Below are 27,266 nucleotides of genomic sequence, written 5' to 3'. Positions count from 1 at the left end.
ATGTCCGCGCGGGGACGGTAGAGGTCCCGAGCGCTGAGACCCCACTTGGTCGGGGAGAGAGGGGAGCGCCGAGTGCGGCCCGGGAAAGCACGCGGCCGCCTTTCCGGCCCCCCCCCCCGTCCGCCCCCTTCCTTGGCGTGGAAAGAATGCGGGAGGAGCGGAGGGGCTGAATCTGCGCCGCGCTTCCGGGCGGGGGAGTCGCAGAGTGGGGCGGGCGGATCGACTGAGACGGGCGGGCAGCTGACACTCGTTTGCAGGGCTGGGGGGAGGCGAGAAGCAGATTCTTGGCATGGAGCGTGCGGCCGACCGACTGGCGAGCGCCGCGGCCTGTGGCCGGGCAGAGATGGTGCGAGCGCTGCTCCAGGCCGGGGCGCTGCCTAATGCGCCCAACAGTCAAGGTCGGAGCCCGATCCAGGTGGGTCCGTTGAGTTCGCCTCGGGTTTGGGAAGGGTAGAAGGCACTTGGGATGAAAGGATTCACCTAGAGTCCGGGCCTGGACCCAGGGGGGTGGGGAGGGAACTGTCCTGGAAGCTCCCCCTCCTTCAAGGTGGGTTTGGGAATTAGAGACGTCTTGGGGACCCCTCCCAGAGGCTCGAGAAACTGTATCTGGAACGTGGAGGCCCAGGCTGCCCATCTGTGCACGAGGCTTGGCCGTCTGGATTGGAGAGCCCGATGTGTATATTTGCTATAAGCAGAAGTTGTTCCTTCTCGAATACAAAATCAACGGATGTGTGAGCGAAACGCAAGATTTTACACACAGAGAAGGTTGCTGTGCACGGAACCTCTTTTTCACAGACCCCTTTGTAAGAATTGTAGCTGATCTTCCTCTTTCCGAGAAGGGATTTCAATGGTGCTCCAAAGCTATGAAAACAAGAATAAATGTGTGTTACAATGATCCCCAACTACATATTGTGTTTATTTTTATTTTCACTTAAAATGTTTGTTGCAAGAATTTAGAATATAGACGTTATAAATATTCTACATTCGTGTTATTTCTCCTATGTCGATTGAGTTACAACAAAGCTGCAACACATCCTATTAATTTTGTTACTGTTAACTATAGATTACTTTATGTGGGATAGAGTTTTCAATGTTTCTTTGTTAAGAAACTTCTTTTCTTTACCGTTTCTCCTTGGGGGAGGGGGCATGGGGAATTTGATGTGGTTTTTGTGAGTTCTTCTTGGTAGTTACTAACCTAATTTTATTTAGTGTCGACAATGATTTCTGATTTTGGAAAAATAGAATTTACACCAAACACACAAGCACATTGCATAAAAATTAGCTTAGCAATAGAGTGAAAAATAACTCCTTAGAATTTCGCAAGTTAGTCTGCCTTTCTTGAAACTATGTTATACGGGTTAAAATTTGTACATGTCCAAATAAAAAAAAATTTTTTTTTTTTTTTTGGTTTTTAGGCCACACCCGGCGGTGCTCAAGGGTTACGCCTAGCTGTCTGCTCAGAAAAAGCTCCTGGCAGGCACGGGGGACCATATGGGACGCCGGGATTTGAACCAACCACCTTTGGTCCTGGATCGGCTGTTTGCAAGGCATACGCCGCTGTGCTATCTCTCTGGGCCCCAAATAAAAAAATTTAAACAAAATATCTGAGCATTTTCAGGTGTAACCCTTCCCCCCAAAACTAACTTTAAATATGAGATTATTAAGAGTTGAAAATGTGGGTAGTTTTTGAGAACAGAGAGGTTAAGTGATTGTAGAAGAGCAACAAGTCTGAAAAATCAATTTGTCCATGATTCATTATTTAATATCTCTAAGATTTTGTTAGTTACGTGAAGATTAAGAATTCAATCCTGAAGTTCTGGGAGATGTTAAAAGAAAGCTTGTTTGTTCAAAATATGAAAAAGAGAAATGGATATTTACTAGGGAGTGTAAAAATAGAGAACAGATGCATGATTTTGCTTTAGAGCTCTACCCAAACTTGTCTTTACTATAAATATACTTCATATAAGACAGGAAAAATAGTACAGCTGGTTAGGCACTTGCCTTACAACAGGCCTTTCGGAATTCAATCCCCATCTTCCCACATGGTCGAGCTCCTTCAGGAGTGATTCCTAAGTGCAAAGCTAGGAATAAACCTTGAGCACAGCCAGCCAGGTGTGGCCACAAAGCAAAAACAAAAATAAAAAAATACTTAGTTTAGAAAAAAAAAAGTAAAGATTAAATATCTTATCTGGTGGATTTAAGCACCTTATATCTATGTGTTAAGTTTATTCATTGTCTTTGTCATTTAGATTAGTATTATGATTTAAATGTTAGTAAGCTTTTAACATTTAACACTGTTAAATATAATAGCCTTATAAAGCCATTTATGACCACCATGAAGGACTTTATCAGTCAAATGTTTATCCAGTTTTCAGCATATTTTCATTGGCATTATATACGTGGAGGTTAGCTACTTCTAAGGCCAGATTTTAGACATGCATATATTGCAGTCTGAATTTCCAAAGATGGCATTCTGTGAGTGTGCTCTCTTTTGTGCTGGAAACTGAGCCCATATTCTAGTAGAAATCTTGTGAAAATAAGTAATAGTCTTGTGTAAGTAATAGTAGTCTCCCTATTTTTCCCCTTTAAAATGATGTGTTGTTCTAATTGTTTATTCCTTTTTATTTGTAGCTGTAGTTTGATTCACCTACATTTCCTTTTGTCATTTTGGAAATAAATTAGCTTCACTTTCAGCAGATACGAATCAAAAGTCATGATGTATATAACTTGGTTCCTTGATTTAACAAACTTAGTGAGCTTTCTGTGATTTATACGTAATGCATAATTTAACTTTTTTTTTTTTTTTTTTTTTTTTTGGTTTTTGGGCTATACCCGGCGATGCTCAGGGGGTTATTCCTGGCTGTCTGCTCAGAAATAGCTCCTGGCAGGCACGGGGGACCATATGGGACACCTTTGGTCCTGGATCGGCTGCTTACAAGGTAAACGCTGCTGTGCTATCTCTCTGGGCCTGCAGAATTTAACTTAAAAAATTTAAGAAACAGGGACCCAGCGATAGCACAGCAGTAGGGCATTTGTCTTGCAAATGGCTGACCAGGACAGACTGAGATTCGATCCCAGGTGTCCCATTTGGTCCCCAAGCCAGGAGCGATATATGAGCGCATAGCCAGGAGAGTTTCCCTGAGCTTTCGGGGTTTGGCCCCTTAGGGGCTGGAGAGTAACACAAGGGTAGGGCTTTTGCCTTGCACACGGCCAACCTAGGTTGGATGGTGGTTCGAGTCCGGTTCGAGCCCCCTCAAGCCAGTCCAGGAGCGATTTCTGAGCACAGAGCAAGGAGTAACCCCTGAGCGCTGCCAGGTGTGACCCCAAAACAAAATGAAGCAAACAAAAATACTTCTTTATACCAAACAATGGTTGCCCTAAGACAAAATTATCAACCACCACCATCCACCATGGAACATTTCAAATATAGTTTTGCTATGATTGTGAGTGCTTTTAAACTTTCCCTTTGGTCATATTTTTGTTTCAAAAATAATTTAGAAACCAAGTGAGGTGATCACCTCCTATGTAATGAACTAAATATTCTTTTATGTTATATAAGGTAAAATATTTATAGCTCACTAATTTTAGGATATCTTTGGAGAACTTGAGCCTATTTTGTGTCTATTTAGTCAGACTTATTTTTAGGAACAGAAAATGGCATTTTAAAATTCTAAGAATCTAATGGAGCTTAAAGGTGACAAAGTTTTGATTTTGCTTCTTATTGATCACATTCTAAACTTAGCTAGGGAAGCCCAGAACCATATATAATTCCCTGTTAAATGACTACAGTGAAAGTCAATTTATTTTTCACCCTTTTGTTATTGCCTTTTTCCACGGGTATTGTTCTGTGTGACTGGAATACCACAACATGTTTTTTGCGGAGAAACAAAATTCTCTACCCGCGTCACACGCTCCCCGTTGAGGAGAACAGAAAGGGTTAAAATAGGAGTTGGGAGGTGAAGCAGTAGCTAAGCACGGTTGCTTAAGGAATCGTTTTTCTGCAAAGCGCTTCTCCGAAGTGACTGAAGTGCTGCTGCGAGCGCTTCTTTTCCTAAGTGCGCTTTGACATTTTGACGCTGCGAATTGACACAGGCGAGTAACACTGGTGGCTTACATTTGAAAAAAGACTCAATTGACACAAATTGCTTGCCAAAGCTCTAGCGTCTTTGTCTTCTTTGTGTTGTTCAATGAATCCTGTCCCTTCCTTTGTCGCCTGCTGGTTCCTGACCCCCTTATTTCTTCCCCCCCTCTGTCTCCTGAAGGTCATGATGATGGGCAGCACCCACGTGGCCCAGCTTTTGCTGCTCCACGGCGCGGACCCCAACAAGGCGGATCCAGCGACTCTCACTCGACCAGTGCACGACGCTGCCGGGAGGGCTTCCTGGAGACGCTGGTGGCGCTGCACCGAGCGGGGGCTCGGCTGGATGTGCGTGATTTATGGGGCCGCCTGCCCGTGGACCTGGCTGAAGAGCGGGGTCATCACCACATTGTCCAGTACCTGCACGCACGTGGCTGTGGCAGGCAACCGGGTCGGTCAGACACCAACAGGTGAGTTGGCTAAAATAACATAAATTTTCAATTTGCGCATTTGGTTTTCTGCTGAGAAAGTTGGCTCGAGGCGGGTAGGATAGCATCCTACCTTTTCCACTCAGTTTATCCATTACCCTCGGGGAGACAACTCTAGTTCTTGTTGAACCGAGCTGCATTTCAGATTAGGGATATGGACTACAAATAGCCTGAGAAAACTCACTTATTTTGTTGCACCCATTGGTGCTCAACGATTGCTCCTGGCTCTGCACTTGAGAATTACTCCTAATAATTTTGCCGGACTATTTTGGAAGAAGGAGATAAAATCAGGCTTGACCGCGAGCTAGGCAAGCACTCTACCTGATAACGCTTTAGTCCCATACTCACTCATTTGCAATTCGTTCCATAAATTCTATCCGCTCCACAAACCCCCCCCCCTGTCGAGCTGCATATTCCATTTTCTCGGTAGCCCAGGGCATAGGCGGTGGAACATTGACAACTCTTTTACATTAACGAACTGAACTGACACTATTCTTCCAAACTATCTTGTCAGCCACATCCATTGAACTCTGGCCCCATGTTGCTGGATCAACGCCTTGCTGCACTTTCCAAAAATCACTTTTCCTTGGTTTCATCTGGCAGAAATTCATCATTCCCTGGCCTAATGTAAAATTTCTAAAAATCTAACTTCTACCCTATGCAGTTTCCTAAGTTTTCCCAGTAGGTTCTAAGAGTATCTTCAAATGGACTCCCCTCCAGCTTTTCCCCTCTCTTAAACTTTCTGGTTTTGCGATAGAAAACATTGAGAAAGGGAGATTGGAAAGTTGCTGTATGTACCTAAAATCTTTCCTAACAAAAACAAAAAATAGAAAAACAAAAAATTTCGCTACAGCCCTGTATCTCCCCATGTCCACTCTTATCTGCCTATAAAAAGTGTTTGAATTATAAGGTAAATTATGACACTGAATAATCTGAACCTAGCTTCAGACTTACTACTATATTTGACTCAGAAATGGAGTACTAGAATTCCTGAGTATTAGAAGATAGATCAGAGCAAACATTTCTCATTAGAAAAGGGAGGGAGCCGGGCTGTAGGAATTGGTAGAGACAAGGTCTTGCCTAGCTGCCAGTGATACCAAAATGCCCTTCCACTCTCCCTATTCTCCAACTGAAATTTTTGTATAAGTGGCCAAATATAAGACTTGAAAGGAACTTGAAGTACAAGGAGAATTTTGAGAATAGAATTGGGGAGAAGAGAAATGAATAAATTGAGCTATCCTCTATAACTAAACCTGAGATTTAACCCAAACACACACTTAGCTGTGTCTATCTCTCCCCCCCCCCCTTTAGTTAATATCCTGTTACTTACTGTAACAGGATCCTTGGTAATAGGATTTTTCGCAAACATAACATGACATGGTTTGCCGGGTGTGGCAGGGTGGGGGAATGTATCTCAAATCAGTCTTGAAGACAGGTTGAGCTACCTTACTCTGTCAGGCTCAGGTCACTCCCAGAACCTCCCACCCAACAATAAAGACCAAGTGAAAGGGACAAAACAGGAATTAGTTTGCCCATTAGAATTTACTTTCTGGAAAGGTAAAGTGAATTAAAGTGTAATTTTAAAACTAGCATGGCGGATGAGAATAAAGTGTGACTAGCAGGGGTGCTATCTTAGAAAGACTTGTTAAGGAATGCCACTGTCACTAATCCAAAGACATTCTCCACTGGAGATAGAGAAACTCTCAAGTTCAAAAGTCTACAGTGAATCAGAGAACCAAAAGTGAGCAGGCTGGATTTCATTACAACCGCTTCAGGAGGGCAGGAGCCAGATAATTGTTTGGAGCCTTATAGGTCAAAAACGAGACAAAAAAGTGAACATAATGGGTTTTGCTTTAGAGACTTTAGGAAGCTCTCCAGGTCTAGAAATGTTCGGAAGCTATTCACACTCTACAAAGGAGAGGGAGATGGTACAAAAGTCAGAAACAGGGCCAGAGAGATAGCATGGAGACCTTCATGCAGAAGGTCATGTTCGAATCCCGGCGTCCCATATGGGTCCCCCATGCCTGCCAGGAGCAATTTTACTGAGCATGGAGCCAGGAGTAACCTGAACACTGCAGGTGTGACCCAAAAGCCAAAAAAAAAGAAAGAAAGGAAAAGAAAGAAAAGAAAGAAAGAAGAGAAAGAAAAAAGAAAGAAAGAAAGAGAAGAAAGAGAAGAAAAGAAAGAAGAGAATAAAGAAAGAAAGAAAGAAAGAAAGAAAGAAGAAAGAGAAAGAAAGAAAAAAAGAGAAAAGAAAGAAAGAAAGAAAGAAAGAAAGAAAAGAAAGAAAGAAAGAAAGAAAGAAAGAAAGAAAGAAAGAAAGAAAGAAAGAAAGAAAGAAAGAAAGAAAGAAGAAGAAAGAAAGAAAGAAAGAAGAAAGAAAGAAAGAAAGAAGAAAGAAGAGAAAAAAAAAGAAAGTCATAAACAGACAGTACTATGATTGTGTTTTGCAGTGCAACCTCTAGTTGAGAACTTCTAGATTTGCAGAGTGCTTAGTGCCAAATTCAAGGGGACTAGACCCAGGATTGGGTGGTGTCTTAAATCCCCAAATCCTGCACTTTCTTCCATTGTACTGGTGGTTTCTGTGCAGTCAGCTGGTAGCTTTGCAGCTGCTCTCTACCCAGCCTGAACTACCAATGCCTTTCCCAAACTCTAAAGGATCTGAAAGAGCTTGAACAGCTTGCTACAATGCAAGCTTGCTTTGAGAGGTAAATCTTGTAATTGCAAGGCCTGCTATCAGAATCCATTTTTTGTGGATCAATCCTGTGCTGAGGGTCAGTAGATATTAGAAGAGAAATCAGTTGAGAATCTGGTTATTAGTGTGTAAAGCAAAAATGGAGGTGGGGGGCCGGAGAGATAGCATGGAGGTAAGGCGTTTGCCTTTGATGCAGGAGGTCATCAGTTCGAACCCCGGCGTCCCATATGGTCCCCCGTGCCTGCCAGGAGCAATTTCTGAGCATGGAGCCAGGAATAACCCCTGAGCAGTGCCGTGTGTGACCCAAAAACCAAAAAAAAAAAAAAAAAAAAAAAATGGAGGTGGGTCACATGTCTTTGACTTTTTTTTAAAACATTTTTTTAATCTTTGTGTACAGATGACCATGTAACAAATTTAAAGAATCCTTGACGTCAGAAATACTTCAATCAAGTTTAAAAACAAAAAAATCAAAACATTTGGAATTAATTTTCTTTCCACTTGTATTCAAATCAATTTCCATTTGTATTCTGACAAATAAAGATTCTATTAAAATATATTCCTTCTTTTTTAAAAAGTTGGTATTTTTCTGGAGTGAGTACTCATCTATATAGGCATTTCCTTTTAAGCCTTACAGTAGGAAGGTAGCTATTATTACTGACATTTGGTGAACTAGAAACCCAAACTTAAATAGGTCACAGGGTCATTCTCCTGTCCAGTCAAACTGCCAACAGATGGCAAAATCAAAGTTAGAATATTTAAAATATAGAGTTTTTTTATTCGCTCATTCATTTATTGAGCACCTATTAATTTACCGTGTCATGGTTTAGGGAAAGAGGGCAAACCTGAACTGATTAACACATAAATACACAACTAAAGAATAAATGCATTGCCAATTTCATTGCTTGTACATTATAGGGTTGTAAGACAGCACAAGCTCTCAGATGGCAGATGTTAAAAGCTAGGTCTTAGCATAGATAGATTATGGTGAAACAATAATCGAAATTTCATGGAGAACTCAGAATGGCATCCAACATTTGGCCGTCAGTGATTTATTAAGGTCAGCAGACCAGCAAGTTCCAACACAGCTTAGAGTATTTTTTCCAGGGTACTATCACAAGCAGATGGTGGGACCAGCTAGTACAACCTAGCACTTGGGGCCCAGCTACAGGAGGAAGAGGGAAAGCTAGGGCTATCCGCATAGCCAATCCAAGCCCATTGATCCATTGCTTGGGAGCTGCCAGCAGCTGCTCCTACAGGCAGTGAATCTACCACTCTAACCAAAAGCATCTCCACTTCTCTGCCAGAGGCCAGATACTTCTTGGACTAGACTCAAACTTAGAGCTGGGAGGCCATGATGCTCTTTCTGGCTCAGATCGCTTACTTAACTTTTTGTTTTATTTTGTTTTGTTTGGGGGCCACACCCAGTGATGCTCAGGGGCTACTCCTGGCTATGTGCTCAGAAATCACTCCTGGCTTGGGGGACCATATGGGAAACCGGGGATCAAACCGAGGTCTGTCCTGGGTCAGCTCTGTGCAAGGCAAATGCCCTACCACTGTGCTATCACTCTAATTTTTTTTAAGTTACTACTTACATAATATAAAGTACATGTTTCTTTGGAAATGAGTAAACTTACAATGTGGTAGTTCCAAAACTTTGTTACATTCAAAAGAGACCTCACACACCTCACACATATCTCATATTTAGTACCAGGGAGTGAACCTCACACATGATACCCATGAGTTTGTGGTTTTTTGTTTGTTTTTTTCTTTTCTTTCTTTCTTTCTTTCTTTCTTTCTTTCTTTTTTTCTTTCTTTCTTTCTTTCTTTCTTTCTTTCTTTCTTTCTTTCTTTCTTTCTTTCTTTCTTTTTCTTTCTTTCTTTCCTTCCTTCCTTCCTTCCTTCCTTCCTTCCTTCCTTCCTTCCTTCCTTCCTTCCTTCCTTCCTTCCTTCCTTCCTTCCTTCCTTTCTTTCTTTTCTTTCTCTTTCTTTTTTTTTTTTGTGTGTGTTTTGTTTTTTTGGGCCACACCCGGCGGTGCTCAGGGGTTACTCCTGGCTATCTGTTCAGAAATTGCTCCTGGCAGGCAAGGAGGACCATACGGGACACTGGCATTTGAACCAACCACCTTAGGTTTTGAGTTGGCTGAGCTGCTGTACTATCTCTCCGACCCCGTTTTTTTCTGTTTCTTAATGGGTCATACTCAGTATGATGCAGAAGTGTGGGGGCTACTCCTAGCTTGATGTTTGGGCTTGTTCCTGGGAGTATGTGGTACTACTGGAAATTGAACTGGGGTTCATTATACTAGGTAAGTACTAACATCTCTTTGACTGGACCCCACACAATTTAAGCCTTTTATTAAAACTTACCATTCCTATTTTTCTATGAATTTGCATAATTTGCATATCTTTAAATATTTATTTATCTCCCCCTCCCTTGTTTTGGTTTTTGGGCTACTCCCAGCAGTGCTTAGGGCTCACTACACTTAGAAATCACTCCTGGCAGGCTCAAGGGACCATATGGGATGCCAGGGATCAAACTTGGGTTGGCCACATGCAAGGCAAGGCCATACCTGCCGTGCTATTGCTCTAGCCCCATCCACTCCCCATTTTTATTTATAAATAAATTCTTTAATTGAATCACCATAAGATACACAGTTACAAAGTTGTTTATGATTGAATTTCAGTCATATAATGTACAACACTCTTCACTGGTACATATGTCCTGACACCAATGCTCTAGTTTCCCTCCCACCCTTGCCTGCCTCTGTGGCATATTTTTCTTCTCTCTCTCTTTTCCTTTTAGGAACTATAGTTTGCCATTTTGTTGTTGAAGGGATATTATGCATGTCACTTTATCTCTTTTCAGCACTCATTTCTTGTCCAGAATGATCATTTCCAACTATTAATGTCATAGTGATTTTTCTGCCCTAACTGTATTTCCCCACTATTTGTGGCAAGCTTCCTACCATAGACTGGTCCTCCTCCTGACCTTCATCTCTATTGTCTTTGGGATATTTTTGCCATAATCTCCTTGTTTTTATGTCCCACAAGTGAGTGTCATCATTCTATGTCTATCCATATCCCTCTGGCTCATTTTGCCCAGAATAATACTCTCTGTATCCACCATGTATAAGCAAAATTTATGACTTACTCTATATACATATACGGTAAGTCATATATGGTAAGTCATAAATTTATGACTGTATATATAAGTATATATATATACAGTAAGTCAAATTTTGCTTATACATATATATGTATGTATATATATTTTTTTAGTTTCGAGGTCACACCCTGCAGTGTTCAGGGTTTACTCCTGGCTTTATGCTCAGAAATTGCCCCCAGCAGGCTCAGGGGATCATATGGGATACTGGGATTCAAACCACCATCCTTCTGCATGCAAGGCAAATGCCTTAACTCCATGCTATCTCTCCGGCTCAGACTTACCATACTTTTTTAGCATATAAGACTACTGGGCATATAAGATGACCTCCTACTTTTCCTATTAAAATATAGGGTTTGGGTTATATTTGCCACATAAGACTACCTCTCTTTTAATGCACACCAAATATAAATTATAAAAATATAAGAGAAAAAGAGTAGAACCCTCAAAAATTAACAGTATATGTTAAATAAAGCTAGACTTTGGAGTGCCAACAATCATTTAAACTTTGCATTTGTAGTGAGTGATTGTGATTTTTTTAATTGTGATCTAAACTGAGAGCAGGGAGAGGGGGCTTCTCCAAGATTAGCTGGCTGGGGTGCAGTGATTAATAGGACAGCTAGAAGGAGACAGAATGCCTCCTCTGTGTCCTATAAAGGCTGAACAGAGGATTGAGTACCAGAAAGCTGCATACCCTGCAGCTGGATGTGATGCGGTGCTCAGTGACTCAGCAGTTCTGTGTGCCCCGAAAGATTAATCAGGGCAAGCAGAGGACTGAGTGATGACGCATGGCAACTAAATGGGATGCTGCAGTATAAGGGGGCTGGATCACTCATCCCTAAAGCTGGAGTAAGTTTCAGCATGCCATTTACTGGCATATAAGACAACCCCCTACCTTTTAAGAGCCAGAGGATGAGATGCAGAACAACTCCATACAGCAGAAGAGATTGGAAGGGAAACTTAAAGAAAATGATCAGACAATGGATAAACTAATCAAAGTATGTGAACAGATGAAAATAGAAGTCTTTGATGAACTCAACAGAAACAACATAGGAATCCAGAGACCAAGGAAGAGATTAATAATAAGAGGAGTGGAAAAAGAGTGAGAAGAGGAAGAGGAGAAAGAAAATGAAAAAGAAGGAGGAGAAGAGTAAGAAGAATAAGGCAAAGAAGAGTAAGAAGTAGGGGAAGAAGAAAAAGAAGAGGAGGAAGGTGAAGAAGAGTAAGAAGGGGAAGAAAAAAGAAAAAGGAGGGAGAGGAAGAAGAAGAGGAGAAAAAAGAAAAAATGAGAAGAAAAAAAGAAGATAAGGAAAGAGGAAGAGGAGACTAGTGATATGGTTTAATTTATAGAGCAGATGACCTATATAATGGTAATGCCTAGATCTGACTATAAATAGAGAGGGCAAGATGATCCATATACATCTGATATGTCAACTCTAATACACTCCCTGTGACCTGGACTCAATTTCTCAGTCCAACCCTCCCACTCTCTTGGCATCTGTGTCCCATTTCTTCAACTCTTTAAGTGCCAATGCCCAGTATGACCTTACATATGTTCTCCAATATGCTTTCCCTTTCTTCTTCTACCTCTTCCCAACTGAAAGAACTGAATTCTTTCCACAGTCCCTGTGGAAACCACAGGTTTCAGATTCTGCTGTATTGTGGGCATTACCCACCAGAGTCAGGCAGGTAGAGTCTCCACAAGTGCATTTTGTTGTTGTTGTTGTTGTTGTTGTAGTTTTGAGCTACTTGGCTCTAAAAAAGAGCATGAACAGCAGCTTCTAGAGAGTTCAAGAGACATAGTTGGACCTGTCAGGCCTCAGAAGTGTGGGCCAAGAAATTCAAGAAGTTGGGGACAGAGCAATAGCACAGCAATAAGGTGTTGGCCTTGCATGCCACCAATACATGATAGACCCCCGGTTTGGGTTTGAATCCCAGCATTCCATATGGTCCCCCGAGCCTACCAGAAGTGACTTCTGAGCTCAGAGCCAGGAGTAACCCCTGAACGCTGCCAGGTGTGACCCAAAAACCAAAAAGAAAAATGAAGAAAAAAAAAAAAAGAAATTCAGGAAAAGTTTTTCTATTTAAAGAGGTGAGATGGATCTAGTGAGAGGGGGGGATGAGGGTTGGGGAGGGAGAAGATGAGAAGAGGAGAGTGAAAGTAAGAAGAGGTGGCTGAGAAAAGTGGAGAGGAGCAAGAGGAAGAAAAAGAAAAAGAGGAGGAAGAAAAGGGGAAGGGTTCTAAGCAAGATGGTCTAAGGCTGGGGGCTTTTATCCATTTTAACAGAAGAATGATCCAATGGCCAGTCCTGACTAGACTACCTCCAGAAGACTCATTCCCTAATTCTATCAAAAAGTAATCACTAGAGGAACGATAGCACAGTGGGTTGGGCATTTGTCTTGCATAATATAGATCTGGGTATGATCCCTGGTATCCCATATGGTCCCCTGAGTTTGCCAAAAGTAATTTCTTTTCTTTTCTTTTCTTTTCTTTTCTTTTCTTTCTTTTTTGTCCCCACCCACCAGGAGTAATTTCTGAGCACAGACCCAGGAATAACAACCCCCTGAGCACTGCTGGGTGTAGCCAAAAACAAAACAAAAACAAAACAAAAAAAAGCAAGGAAAAGTAATTACTAATATATATATATTCATTAGAAAAGTAAAGACTCGCAAAATAAAAACAAAAATAAAATAAATAGGGGCTGGAGAGATAGCATATGCCACAAGCGGTAGGGGCTTTGCCTTGCACACAGTAGTCCAGGATGGATGATGGTTCAAAATCCCAGCATCCATATGTTCCCCCTAGCCAGCCAGGAGCATATTTGTTTGTTTGTTTTGGGGCCACACCCGGGGTTCTCAAGGGTGTTACTCCTTCTAGCTATGGACTAGAAATTGCTCCCTGGCAATGGTGGTGCAAGCAATAGGGTGTCTGCCTTGCATGCGCTAGCCTAGGAAGGACAGTGACTTAGGTATGACCCAAACCCCCAAAATAATATAATATTAATATTTATATTTATTATATACCAAATATTGAGAAAAGATTTGTTACATTTATAAACATGTTATTTATATAGTATATTATTGTGTAATAATATAATATATAGGTATTATATATTTATTTATAAATAAAATAAAATAAATATTTATTTCTCTTTCAATGTTTCTGCTTTACCAACCTCCTAAGTTTTCACCATGATATAGAGAAAAAAATTATTCAATTAACAACTCTGTTCTTCAACCAAGTTAAGCCTACTTGATATAGTAGAATTTTCCCAAAATGTTTTTAAATGAATAGGAGAATAAATCAACACAATCATAAAGAATTAGCCATAAGAATCCAGAGTGGAGTCAGAGGGATAATATGACAGGGTAAGCATGCTTACCTTGTATGTTGCCAATTGGGGGTTTGGTCCTCAGAATTACAATGTCACCAAAACACTTTCAGGAGCTGACTTCTAAACACAAAAACAGGGTTGATCCATGAGCACCCACTAAGTGTGGCCCCAAATTGTCCCTTCCCCAACATATTTCTTTCTCATAAACGAAAGTGAAAACACTAACAAAAATTGATTTCGTAATGTACCAACTGGGTTAGGAAGATGAAAGGAAAAATATAGATGAAGTGAGACTCCATTTTATGCATCCCCGATGGTGTATGCTGAAACACAAACACAGAAAACAAACCTTGCTTCAATAAAAGTAAAGTAAAAGCTTCATTACTTTTCTTATTTTGTGTATCATTCTCATAAATAGATATGCATGAGTTACTGAAACTCTACTACTACTAAATTTAAATCAAAAAATTAAAAAAATCAGAGTAATTGAGTAATCACACAGTTTTCTGAGGGAATAAGAAACTTTCAGACTTTCCATAGTGATACTAAGTGTATGTTAGACTAGACTTCTCTAAATATTATTTGCATTTTAAGCGGCTTTTGTTTGTGTGTGTTTTTGGTCTTTGGTCACACCTGGTGGTGCTCAGGGGTTACTCAGGGGTTTATGCTCAGAAATCGCTCCTGGAAGTCTCAGGGACAATATGGGATGCTGGGATTCGAACCACTTTCATTCTGTATGCAAGACAAATGCCTCTACCTCCATCCTATCTCTCTGGGTCCCTGCATTTTATTTTTTACAAATTAATTTTCAGCATCTGATGAAACAATTAAAATATTATTGCAATTATTCATCAGACCCAGGGCCTTACACATGAAAGAAATGCACCCTTATAATACACAGCAACCTCCTGGTCCTTACCATAGCCATTTTTTATATGAGGAAGCTGAAGTTTTAGAAGGGTTTGTAATTGTCCCCAACTATATACATCTAGTTGAGGTGTAAGGCTGGTTAATTTATGTCCTGGAAATCAGAGACTGTAACCACCAAGACTGACACTTGCTTTACAGTGTATGTCAAGGTCTATTGATCTTTCTCAATAAGGTATTTGCTTTTGTTTTATTTTGGGTTACTCACAAAAGTGCTGGGGGCTAGTTCTGATTGGGGACTCATATTTTGCTTTCAATAGTACTCAGGAGACCATGCCAAGCCACAATTAAACTGGGCCTCCCTCAAGTAAAAATGTGTACTTTAGTACTCTGAGCCTTAGAGGCCAATAAAGCATTTGAGATAAAATCTGCCTTACTTTCCATTTCCTGTTCTCATTAACCATCTATTTCAGTATGAGTTCTGAGAGATAGATAGTATAAGTATGTAGGATGTTTTGCCTTGTTCATGACCTAGCTAGGGTTCAGTTCATGACAACACATGTGATCCCCTGAGGCCCACCCTTGAGTGATTCCCTAAGTGCAGAGTCAGAGAACCCTAGCACCTCCAGGTATGATCTTGCACCCACCCAAATAAAGATATGTAAATATACGACATAGTACTCCTGACAAGATATTTAACTTCTCCCTCTAGTCTCATAATGATCATTACCTGTTTTTTAACTGGCCCTTTCTCAGGTCCAAATATTCCACTGTCCTCCTGGTACTGCTGTTGAACTCCACAATTAGCCAATGCCTTGTGATTTTCACTTCTTTTTAGGTAGTTTCTGCTTTCTTCTTGGTCAACAAGAAATTCCAACTCTCCTTTGAGAACTGAATTTCCTGCACATTTCTGAAGTGAAAGTTTCTATTATTTTCCAAGAGCAACTTATCTGAAAGTCAGGAGGTGAATTTGAAAAACTCCTTTCTTATTTATACTGTCCTTCTCTCAATTCATGTGGATAAATAGTATATCCCCAAAATACATGTGTTGAAGTCCTAATCTCTAGTAGCTCAAAGTAACTTGCCTTAAAAGAAGGGTCACTGTACACGTATTAGTAAAGTTGAGAAATTAGTGTGATCCTTCCTAGTCAATATTACTATAACCTTTAGAAGAAAAATATCTAAATACAAATACACTATGGGAGATGTATAAAAATAAAAACAGAGATCCAGAAACATATCAGGAAAAAATAATAAAATATATCAGGAATTACCAAGTATATTCCGTTTGCCAGAATCTGGAAGTGAAACAATGAAGCAGATTCTTCCTCACCACTCTCAAAGAGAACCGATTTTCTTCTTATTTTCCTTGCCACACCTAGTGGTGCTTAGATACTTAGTGCCATACCCAGTGGTACTCCTGGCTCTGCACTCAGGAATTACTCTCAACAGTGCCTTGGAGCACCATATGGGATACTGGGGATAGAACCCAGGTTGGCTGCATGTGAGGCATTATCTAATCTCTCTGTCCTAGAGGATAGTACATCTCTCTATGCTATAATCAAGAATATTATACCACTCGTTTTGACCCCTGAATTTCAGTCTTGTTGCCGTCAGAACTGTGAAGTAATATATTGATGATGCTTTGTTTGCTTCTATTTTGCAATGCTAGGGACCAGAGTCATGGCTTCACACTTACAAGGCAAGTGCCTCTACTGCTGAGCTACATTCCCAGTCTATTTGCATTGCTTAAGTCAGTGTGATTCTCTGTTGTGAGAGTTCAGAACACAAATACACCCACTCTATAGTAACACTTCTGTTGCATACAAAAACTGACTATTTTTAGCCTAACATCAAACTTCAGATCTCAACTTAATGATTACATTTTCCTAGATTAGATCTCAAATATAATCTTTTATTTGTTTTGTTTTATAATTAATTTTTTAATTTTTATGTGTGGTCAAAGTGAATTACAAATCTTTCACAGTAATATTTAAGGCACATAGTGATAATGAATGAGGGGCATTCTCACCACCAATGTTGTCCTCCCCTCCACCCCTGCTGCCCACATGCATCCCACATCTCCCTCCTTTACTCCCCCTTAATGCTAGTGCAACTGTTTCCCCCTTGTACAGCTTGTTGAAGATCGGAAATAGATTCTGTTGTCATTAACTTTGGATCTTGGTATTCAAGTCTGATCCTTTTTTATTTTATCACTCAAATGAACATACGACTATCTGGTCTTGGTTACCATCCATTTTTCCCCCCTCCAATTATGAGGCTGATCAAGGTGATTCTAGTAATGTGGCTCTATTGGAGATATAAGGAAAGAAATGGAAGGAGTCCTGTCTAGGTGTTGTTTTGAATATCAGCTCTCCCAAAATAATTCTCCTTTCTGGAATGCTTTATTTCAGTTTGTAGAATGCAAATATTATAAATGTTGTTTGATTAATATTTGACTTTGCATCTATCTCCTAAATTTTCATAGCCCCAGAAAAAGTTTCTGTTATAATCGCCGTCATATCCTCAGAGTAGGAGCTCAACAAATATTTGTTTGAGTGACTTAAAGGACTCCATTGTTTTAGAAGTGTTTCCATGTTTTAATTATGAATAGCCTTTGGCAAATATAAATCCACCAAGCCTTATCAGTTGTCTGATAGGTAATATATAAGACAGCCTAAAAAGGCTCTGAGGTTGGAGGTTATCAAATAATTACTTAATGACATTTTACACTGTTTTGAGTTATAGTTCTTGTCTACTTATCATTTTGGGGGGTGGGGGGCACATCTGACAGTGCTCAGGGGTTATTCCTGGTAGGTTCAGGGGACCATATGGGGTCAGGGGCTCAAACCCGAGTTGGCTGCACTGAAAAGCAGCCCATTGTGCTATTGCTTTGATCCCTTTTTAATTTTTTAATATGGATTTTTTTAATTCACAGCCTTATGGTGTCCATAATATTCTTCATAATATACTTTAACAATGTTTGCCTCTAGTGCTTTTATAAAATTTCTTGGCAGCAGTTGTCACATTTTATATGTTGTATAGGTCTTTATATGATACCTTGGTCATATACCTACACTTGATCATCTTTGTCCTCTAATCAACGATGTTAGAAACATTGAGGGGTAAGATATTTATCATTATTTTTGGTCCCAAGTAGAAGAAACTTGTTCTTTTCCATATGATTGCCACAGAGAGCTTGAGGTTGTACTGTGATTAATCAGTAAGTCATTATCACATAATCTGGGGCAAAAAATGCTTTAGTGGCAAGTGTGCATGCAAATAAGTGAAATGAGCTGCTCAGATTCTTTTTATGGGTACATCTTTCTGATTCGAACTGGGATTTATTATAAATAAGGATTCATACTTATTGATGGTATGAGAGACAAAGGGGAAAGTATCAGCAGTCACCTGCATAATGAATACAGTCAAAAATTGAATTTAAAAGTCAAGTAGAGGTTCAAAATGATGCAAAAAGTTTACAGCATTGTCACTAGTATTTAATTTCCTTGGCTTTAGTATTGAGAACATTTTAGAAAGTCAGAAAAAAAACTCTCAACTTCTCCCAGTAGTTAAAATGTGGAAGAATAGAAGAGATTCCTTTAAAAAGTCTTAAAATCCGGGCCCGGGAAGGTGGCGCTAGAGGTAAGGTGTCTGCCTTGCAAGCGCTAGCATTAGGACGGACCATGGTTTGATCCCCTGGTGTCCCATATAGTCCCCCCAAGCCAGGGGCGATTTCTGAGCGCATAGCCAGGAGTCACCCCTGAGCATCACCGGGGTGTGGCCCAAAAATCAAAAAAAAAAAAAGACCGAAAAAAAACGTCTTAAAATCCCTATAACCTAGGAAAATATGAAACAGAAAAATGAGGATATATTAGGGGATGAGAAATACTGCTGCTTAACTAGAAGTATAAAGTTTGGCTGAGGAGCAAAAGAAGAGGGGGTCTTAATAGTGATTCTGAATATGTGTTCTAAGGACCCAGTATCCTTTCAAATACTCCTGTGAGGTCAATGCTATTATTTTCCATTCAGACTGAAACTTCATGCTTACTCAATTTGGGGATTGGAGAGTGTGATTACCAACGCAGCAATCAGTGCTTACCCTGTTTCTGTGCTCAGGAAACAGTCCTGGAGGGGTTCAGGTGGACCAATATGGTGCATGTGGGATCGAACCTGGGTTTAGTCACTTGCAAGACAAATGCCTTATCTAATATTCTATTGTACAATCTCTGTCATTCTCATCTACACACACACACACACCTTTGAAATTCTCTAGGACAACCCCCCGCCCCTGTGTAATACGGTGTGCTTCTAGGACAAACCCCCGTGTAATACAGCGTGCTTCTAAAGAAGATTTCCAGGGTCCTTTTTTTTCAATAAAGGGGACTGTAAGTCAAATAAGTTTGGGAACCTCTGTTTGGTGACTTGTGATACATCAACAGAAAACATATAGAAGCAGATATAGAATATAGCTGTCTTCTATGAAGCCAGACACAAGTAGAATTTGCAAAAATATAAAAATCAGTTCCCTCATTATTTTTTGAAAATAGTTAAATTTTAATAATATCGTAGTTTGTATGCTATGTTAATATTTATTTTAATGTATAAAAGTGTTTTTCTGGAACTGTGGTGTAAGTGGTAGAGTGTTTGCCTTAACACGCTTAACCTAGGACAAACTACAGTTTGATCCCCCTGGTGTCCCATATGGTGGTCCCCCAAGCCAGGAGCAATTTCTGAGCACAGCCAGGAGTAGCCCCTTAGCGTCACCAGGTGTCTCCCAAAAGCAGCAGCAGCAACAACAACAACAACAAAGTAAAATGTTTTTTATTTTAAATACATAACTATATTTGAAAAAAAAAAAAAAGAATTGGGGGGCGGGGGTTTTGGGCCACACCAGCTGTGCTCAGGGGTTAATCCTGGCTGTCTGCTCAGAAATAGCTCCTGGTAGGAACGGGGGACCATATGGGACACGGGGATTCGAACCAACCACCTTTGGTCCTGGATCGGCTGTCTTGCAAGTCAACGCCGCCGTGCTATCTCTCCAGGCCCCTATTTTTGAAATTTTAAAAATTAAATATATATTACATTTTCAGGATTGAAAACCAAGTATTATAGTAACATATTGTAATATGGAAAGAAATGTATTTGTCTTCGTTGCAGCTTTTTCACTTGGAGGAGTTTCAAATCTTTGGAATCTTCTAAGTAATTAGTGGTCTTTTGTATGTTAATGAAACAACTCCTAGATATTTTAAGCTGGAGGCTAGTCTCGTCAAATTGAATCAAGATAGAAGGTTGAACCCTTCAGATCCTCCTTTCCACTTCAGCAGAAGGAATGGTGATGGCTGGAGATTGAATTTTATCACTACTGGCCAATGATTTACTAAATCTTGTTTACACAATGAATCCGCCATATAATTTCTAAACCATGGGGTTTAGACAGCTTCCAAGTTAGTAAACATATTGACGGTGCTGAGAGGTGGTGTGGCTGAAGAGGGTATGAAACTATAATTGCTTTTCTTAACCTCCCAAATCAATACCTTGCCTTATGAATTTCTCCAATTTAGCTATTCAAGACTTGTCTTCATAATAGACAAATAATCAGACATAAAGGTCTCTTTAGGGTTCAGAAATATACCTCTCCTTCCCTTCCCTTCTCCTTTTCTTTCCTTCATTGTCTACCCTCAGGGGTGTACAACACTTATTCCAGGCTCTGAGTCCACCCCCCCTGGTGAAGTTTAGGGATGGTGGAGAATGACCAAGGTGCTGCAGTGCAAGCATCCTATCCACTATACTATTGCTCTGGCCAGCCTGTTTTTAGCAATTCTTTCTAGCAAATGGTAGTACCTAATTATAATTATAATTATAATTTATAGAAGATCAATGGAAAACCATCTGACCCACCCCTTAATTTATAGTTAGGCAGAAATGTGGTTATTATAATATCCCCATTTTGAGGTCTTCACCAATCAAACAATTCTGAGTCTTCAACAAACAAACTTTATAATCAGCTTGTCAAATATCTATGAAACAATTTGCTTAGGATTAATTGTGATTTCATTTAATTTATAGATCAAGTTGAGAACTGAAGGTTTTAGTAATGTTAAATGTATCCATAAACATAGAATATCATTCTGTTTATTTAACCCTTTGGGGTTTTATTTGTTTGTTTGTTTTTTGTTTTTTGTTTTTGGGCCACACTCAGCGATGCTCAGGGGGTTACTCCTGGCTGTCTGCTCAGAGAATAGCTCCTGGCAGGCACGGGGGGATCATATGGGACACCGGGATCGAACCAATCACTTTTGGTCCTGGATCGGCTGCTTGCAAGTCAAACGCCGCTGTGCTATCTCTCCGGGCCCTTAATTTAACCCTTTAATATTTTTTCTTAGTTTTGTTTCCCCCGTCATCATGAATCTTTATCATGTGTAAGATTTAGAACTAGGGGCCGCAGAGATAGCATGGAGTTAGGGTGTTTGCCTTGCATTCAGAAGGACAGTGGTTTGAAATCCCAGCATCCCATATGGTCCCCCGAGCCTGCCAGGAGGCGATTTCTGAGTATAGAGCCAGAAGTAACCCCTGAGCACTGCTGGGTATGACCCAAAACCAAAAATAAACAAACAAAAAAATATTTAGAACTAAGTATTTTAGATTGGGGGAGGAGTATCAATATAAATAACTTTATTTGTTTAATATCAAATAACTCTTATTAACTGTGATTAGGGAATAGATTGATTAATGTCTGTTAATTTATATTTAGAAATTATAGTGTGATGACTAATTGTTTCAGGGAGGTTTTTAAATTCATTTTTTAGACTTTTTACCTAGATAATCATGTTATTTTTTTGTTTTTGTTTTTGGGTACACCTGGTGATGCTCATGGGTTACTCCTGGCTATGCACTTAGAAATCACTCCTGGCTAGGGGCACTATATGGGACGTTGGGGGATCGAACCATGGTCCATCTTAGGCTATCTCGGTCAAGACAGACACCTTACCCCTTGCACCACCGCTCAGGCCCCCAGCTCTCTACCTGTTCTTAATTTAGGTTATGAACCCCTTATATCACGGTACTCAAAGGTTTTGGCTTTCTAGCAGTGGAAGAACAATTTCACAAAACATCCTAAGGAAGTTGATCCTTTATCAGACCTTCAACTGTAACTTCCTGCTACTTCAAAAATTTGATGATGAATCTCAGCATAGAATAGAGACTGGAGGAATTTGGCATAAGTTAATAATCTTTTTGTTTGTTTGTTTTCTAGTTTTTGGGTCACACCCGGGTGGTGCTCAGGGGGTTACTTCGGCTGTCCTGCTCAGAAATAGCTCCTGGCAGGCAAGGGGGACCATATGGGACACCGGGATTCGAACCAACCACCTTTGGTCCTGGATTGGCTGCTTGCAAGGCAAAACGCCACTGTGCTATCTCTCTGGGTCCATAATTTAATAATCTTAATGTAGAGGAGAAAGTGATAAAAATTATTGGATAGACAGAAAGGGAGAGAAAAGAGGTAGAAAAAAGTTAACTAAGGAGAAAGAGAGACTGAGATGAAATATAACAGAAAGAATTATTTTGCTGTGATACTGTACCTTTGGATCTTTGGACTAAACTGAAAAAGCACAAGGTTTTATATCTTATTTTCTAAAATAATTGTGAATTTGTATCAAAAACCATAATTACAAAAATAGTACGCTTGAAATATTCTAAACTTTTCACTCAGTATTTTCTCTGGGGTTGATTTGGGATGATGAGTTGAAGACATTAGTCTTTTTTTTCTCCTTAGGACCTTATGTCCTGTATTTGTGTTTCAAAGTTTCTGCAGCAACAAAAGATTTTTTTTTAATGCTCTTCAGGTATATAGGGCCTATGGGAGAGCACAAGGCATGTGTAAGGGCCCTGGATTCAATTCAGAAATAGTAAGTATAATTTATAGGAAGATCAGTCCTGAAATCTAATCAAAGAGTACACCCCATATTGCTATTTGGCTATTCCTGGTTTCCAGTGCTCAAGAGTGCCCCTTGGTGGTGTTGGGACTATAAATGGTGTTAGGAATTCTAACTGGTACCAGGGGATGCAGTGTATGAGCTTTATCCTGTACTATCTCTTTAGCACTGCAAGTAAACACAACATACTGCATTTTATCATTATTGCAATATTTCTAGGTCCTCCTAGCTCTTTTTGGCTTTAGAAGAGATTGAATTCTGTGTTTTTAATTTGATTCATACTTTCTTAGTCATACATATGAACTGTCTCCATCAATGAGTGATGGAATTAACTCTGATTTTTTTCCTGATATCTGAAGCACCTCTTTCACATTCTCTCCCTTCTTTGTTTATGCATTTTCCTTATTTTGTTATACATAAAATATTCTTTCATTTTATTGATAGTTCCACCTGTGTACATAATGCTTTGACTAGATATTTCTAACTTTTTGTAATGAAAAATGTTTATGTATTCTATTCTTCTTTGTCTTAGAAAAGGTGATTGTGAGGGCTGGAGAGATGCACAGTGGTAGGATGTTGCCTTGCACACAGCCAGTTCAGGATAGATGGTGGTTCGAATCCTAGCATCCCATATGGTGCCCTGTGCCTGCCAGGAGCGATTTCTGAGAGCAGAGCCTTGAGTAACCACTGAGTGCCACCGGGTGTGGACCCATAGGGTGTTTGCCTTGCATGCAGAAGGACGGTGGTTCGAATCCTGACATCCCATATGGTCCCCCGAGCCTGCAGGGCGTGATTTCTGAGCATAGAGCCAAGGGAGTAACCCCTGAGCGCTGCTGGGTGTGACCCAAAAACCAAAAAAAAAAAAAAAAAAGTGATTGTGTGTGTGTGTGTGTGTGTGTGTGTGTGTGTAGTGCTATGTATTATAGTTAAGAAAACTGATAGGAAAGTGTCACTAACCTAAACCATGAAAGAATAAGATAAAAATCTCATGACACTAGCTCTAAGCAATTTTACATAGTAAATAAACTGCTAAACAGTGTTATCCTAATACTTTTCTTTGTTTGAGACAATTAAATGCTGAAAATGTGGGATTAAAAAATAATACATTAGAAGCTGGACGCGATGAGCAGTGGTAAGGCGTTTGCACAGGGCTGACCTAGGACAGACTGTGGTTTGATCCCCCAGTGTCCCATATGGTCCCCCAAGCCAGGAAGCGATTTCTGAGCACATAGCCAGGAGTCAGCCTGAGCATCAGTGGGTGTGGCCCTCCAAAATAATTAATATTCAGCAACAATTAACAAAATAATCTTATTTTGATCAGATTATAGCAATAACTCTACCCCTACAAATTTTTGTTTCATTCTAGCTATCATGTCCTATAGAACATATATACATATGTATATGGATATATATATATATATATATATATAAACTATTCCAACTCACTTAAGGAGTCACTCAGAAGTCCCGAGAGATAGCATGGAGGTAAGGCATTTGCCTTGCATGCAGAAGGTCTGTGGTTCGAATCCCGGCAGCCCATATGGTCCCCTGAGCCTGCCAGGAGCAATTTCTGAGCATAGAGCCAGGAGTAACCTCTGAGCGCTGCTGGGTATGACTCAAAACCCCCCCTCCAAAAAAAAAAGGAGTCACTCACTTAATATAGTATATATAATAAATATTCTAACTCAAAATATATTTCTTTATATAATATATATAAAGTATGTAATTTACTTCTTTCAAGTAAGTTAGAGTAGTTTTTGGTATTTAACAATTAGCAAGGTTTGTCTGAGTTGTGGATAAAAAAAATGACTCACTTGCAGTTCTTGGGTTGAGCAAGAGCAATGGAGAAATGTTGATGAAAGTACAGAGAGAAGCCCAGAGGGCTCCTGAACCTAGCTCTGAGAGTGGCTGAAAGACTTTTGTTTTGCTTCCAGTGACTCTGCCTCATATTTTCCATTGCTTTTTCCACAAGATTGTGTCCTTCAAATTCTACACAGATTGGTATCATTAAATGACATTTTAGATACTGGTTTAGCTTGGAATCAGAGATATTAGTTTGTGTTTGTTTTTATCTTTCAGGCTAACTTGTCTACATAAGCAAGGGATCATCATTCCACAACAAGTCTAAGCATGCCTCACCTATGCTTCCTGGCAGTTATACTCTAAATATACTGTCATCCCAGTTAGTTACCTTCTAAAATAGCCTGAATTTGAAGTCATCATCTGGTAAAGCTGCCTCCATTTAGCACTACAGAAGAAGGCAATCTTGAAATCCTTTTCATCTGCAAAGATTTTACTCAGGGAGAAGACAGCAAAATACTTTTAGAGATGGCTTTCCATGTACTAAATTAATCTTTACTCAAGAAAATTTTTGTTTTAGTGTTTGGGCCACTGCTCTGGAATCACTCCTGGTGGTACTAGGGGAACCATATGAGTTGTGAGGGATTAAACCTGGGTTAGCAGCATTTAAGACAAATAGCTAACCAGCTGTTCTTCCTGCTCTCCTTTCCCAATTAACTTTTTTTTTCTTTTTTTTTTTTTTTGGTTTTTGGGCCACACCCGGTGACACTCAGTGGTTACTCCTGGCTATGTGCTCAGAAATTGCTCCTGGCTTGGGGGAGGATCGAACCAAGGTCCATCCCAGGTCGGCTCCGTGAAAGGCAAACACTCAACCGCTATGCTATCACTCTGGCCCCTCATATATGTTATTAAAAGAATAATTTGCAAGCAGCCAATCCAGGACCAAAGGTGTTGGGTTCGAATCCCGGTGTCCCATATGGTCCCTCGTGCCTGCCAGGAGCTATTTCTGAGCAGACAGCCAGGAGTAACCCCTGAGCATCGCTGGGTATGCCCCCCCCCCAAAAAAAAGAATAATTTTTCTTCCCAACAAATGAATTCAGTTCTGAGAGATGATAGAAAAAGGTTTGTTGTTCCATCTACTCCTTCAGTTATCTTGGGAATAACTTGTGGATCAAAGTTATTGATCTAAGAAATTTATTGATCTGGGGGATGGAGAGATAGCATGGAGTTAGGGCATTTGCCTTTTTGGGTGTGACCCAAAACCAAAAACCAAAAAAAAAAAAGAAATTGATAAAATCAATTAATGTCTATTAAAAGCAATTAAATTATATATCAATTAAAATCAATTAAGAGAAATAATTAACTAAACTGATATAAGAATTCTACATATATATATATATATATATTTTTGTTTGTTGGTTTGGTTTGTTGGGTTTTGGGTCACACCCAGCAGCGCTCAGGGGTTCCTCCTGGCTCTGCGCTCAGAAATCACTCCTGGCAGGCTCAGGGGACCATATGGGATGCCGGGATTCGAACCACCATCCTTCAGCATGCAATGCAAACGCCCTACCATCCATGCTATCTCTCCAGCCCCATATATATGTTTTTAATGCCTCTACTGAAAATGATATTTAAATACATAGTTAATAAATATGTCAGTTTAGGGGACCATAGGGATAACACAGTGGTTAAACCCACTTGCCTTTCTTTCAATTGTAGTAAAGCACCTGGTTCAATCCTCCAGCACCAGATATGATCCAGCTAGAGCACAGAGCCAGTAGTGATTCCTTGCACAACTGGGCGTGGGTCTCAAAGTGAATCAAATATGTATGCTACTAAATTGAAGATGCTTTTAATAGTCATTAAGTCAATGAGGATACGATTTACAATGTATAATCTCAGTTTCAGTACTTTTCAGAATTGATTTCATTGTTAACAGGAAACATACAAGTGATGATGTCTGGTATTGTCAGGACATTTGTCATCTATTTGGTTGCTCAGCAGCAGAAACCCTTTTTGTTTGGTTAGTTTAAAATATTTTAAATTTAATATGTTTGGAGGTAGGGACTTGAGCCCAGCCCAGTGGGACTGATGGGATGCTCCTAGTTCCTGTCTCTGGGCCCAAACCATGTGAGCAAAACTAGGGTTTCAGGCATGAAAACCCCTAAAGCACCAGTAAGTACCACCTCTTTGTCCCCACTGTTTGGGTGGTTTTACTGTTTTTGCTTTTGGCTTCCTAAATGGTACCACCTAGCTTAGGGCTTCTCCCATGACACGTGTTATCCTGGCTAGAGATTCAATACCAGCGTCCAGGATGCATTGCCCAGGCGCTGCTGTGCGGGACATTACTGACATTACTGTCAGTTCTGAGAGCGCTCCAGGGCTGCACCCAGCTGTATCCGAAAGTGGGGGTGAGGAATGGAGGAACGTGTAGAGTCAGGGATCAAATCTGGTTGGCTACATACATTCCAGGAGCCATAAACTCAGTAAGGTCTCTCTGACCTCTGAACCACTTTTTTGCTTTCTGCTTCTTCTTCTTTATTTATTTTTATTTTTCCAAATCCGGAGATGATCAGGGCTTACTCCCACTTTGTGTTCAGGGATTCTTCCTAGTGGGGTCCGGGAAGCCAGAAAGAGCGCCGAGGAGTAAGGGATGGAATGAACCCAGGTTCGGGAAGTGCGCAAAGGAAACACCGTAGTCTCCGGTCTCCCCACACCACTTTTAAGATGAAATCAATCCTAGTTTTGTATTTGCTGTGTATTCTATCACACCATCACGTCAAGACACCGTTCATGAGCTAAAAAGCAAGCTGCTTACTTTCCCTTTCTCGTTGGCCAGCGGCACACCACGCGACCCGGGCTCTTCCAATCAGAGGCTGCTAGATTGGATTCGTTTCTGGCTGCTCTAA

At 40.3% G+C, this 27,266-nt stretch overlaps 1 pseudogene; it reads left to right on the top strand.

The window, feature by feature from the left end:
- Nucleotides 1–289: 289 nt before the first annotated feature.
- Nucleotides 290–27,266, top strand: LOC126004052 (cyclin-dependent kinase 4 inhibitor B-like; annotated as a pseudogene).

This window comes from Suncus etruscus, chromosome 1 (genome assembly GCF_024139225.1).
Source record: "Suncus etruscus isolate mSunEtr1 chromosome 1, mSunEtr1.pri.cur, whole genome shotgun sequence".
NCBI lineage: Eukaryota > Metazoa > Chordata > Mammalia > Eulipotyphla > Soricidae > Suncus > Suncus etruscus.
Note: the sequence above shows the minus strand (reverse complement) of the source record. Positions and strands in the feature narration are given on the sequence as shown.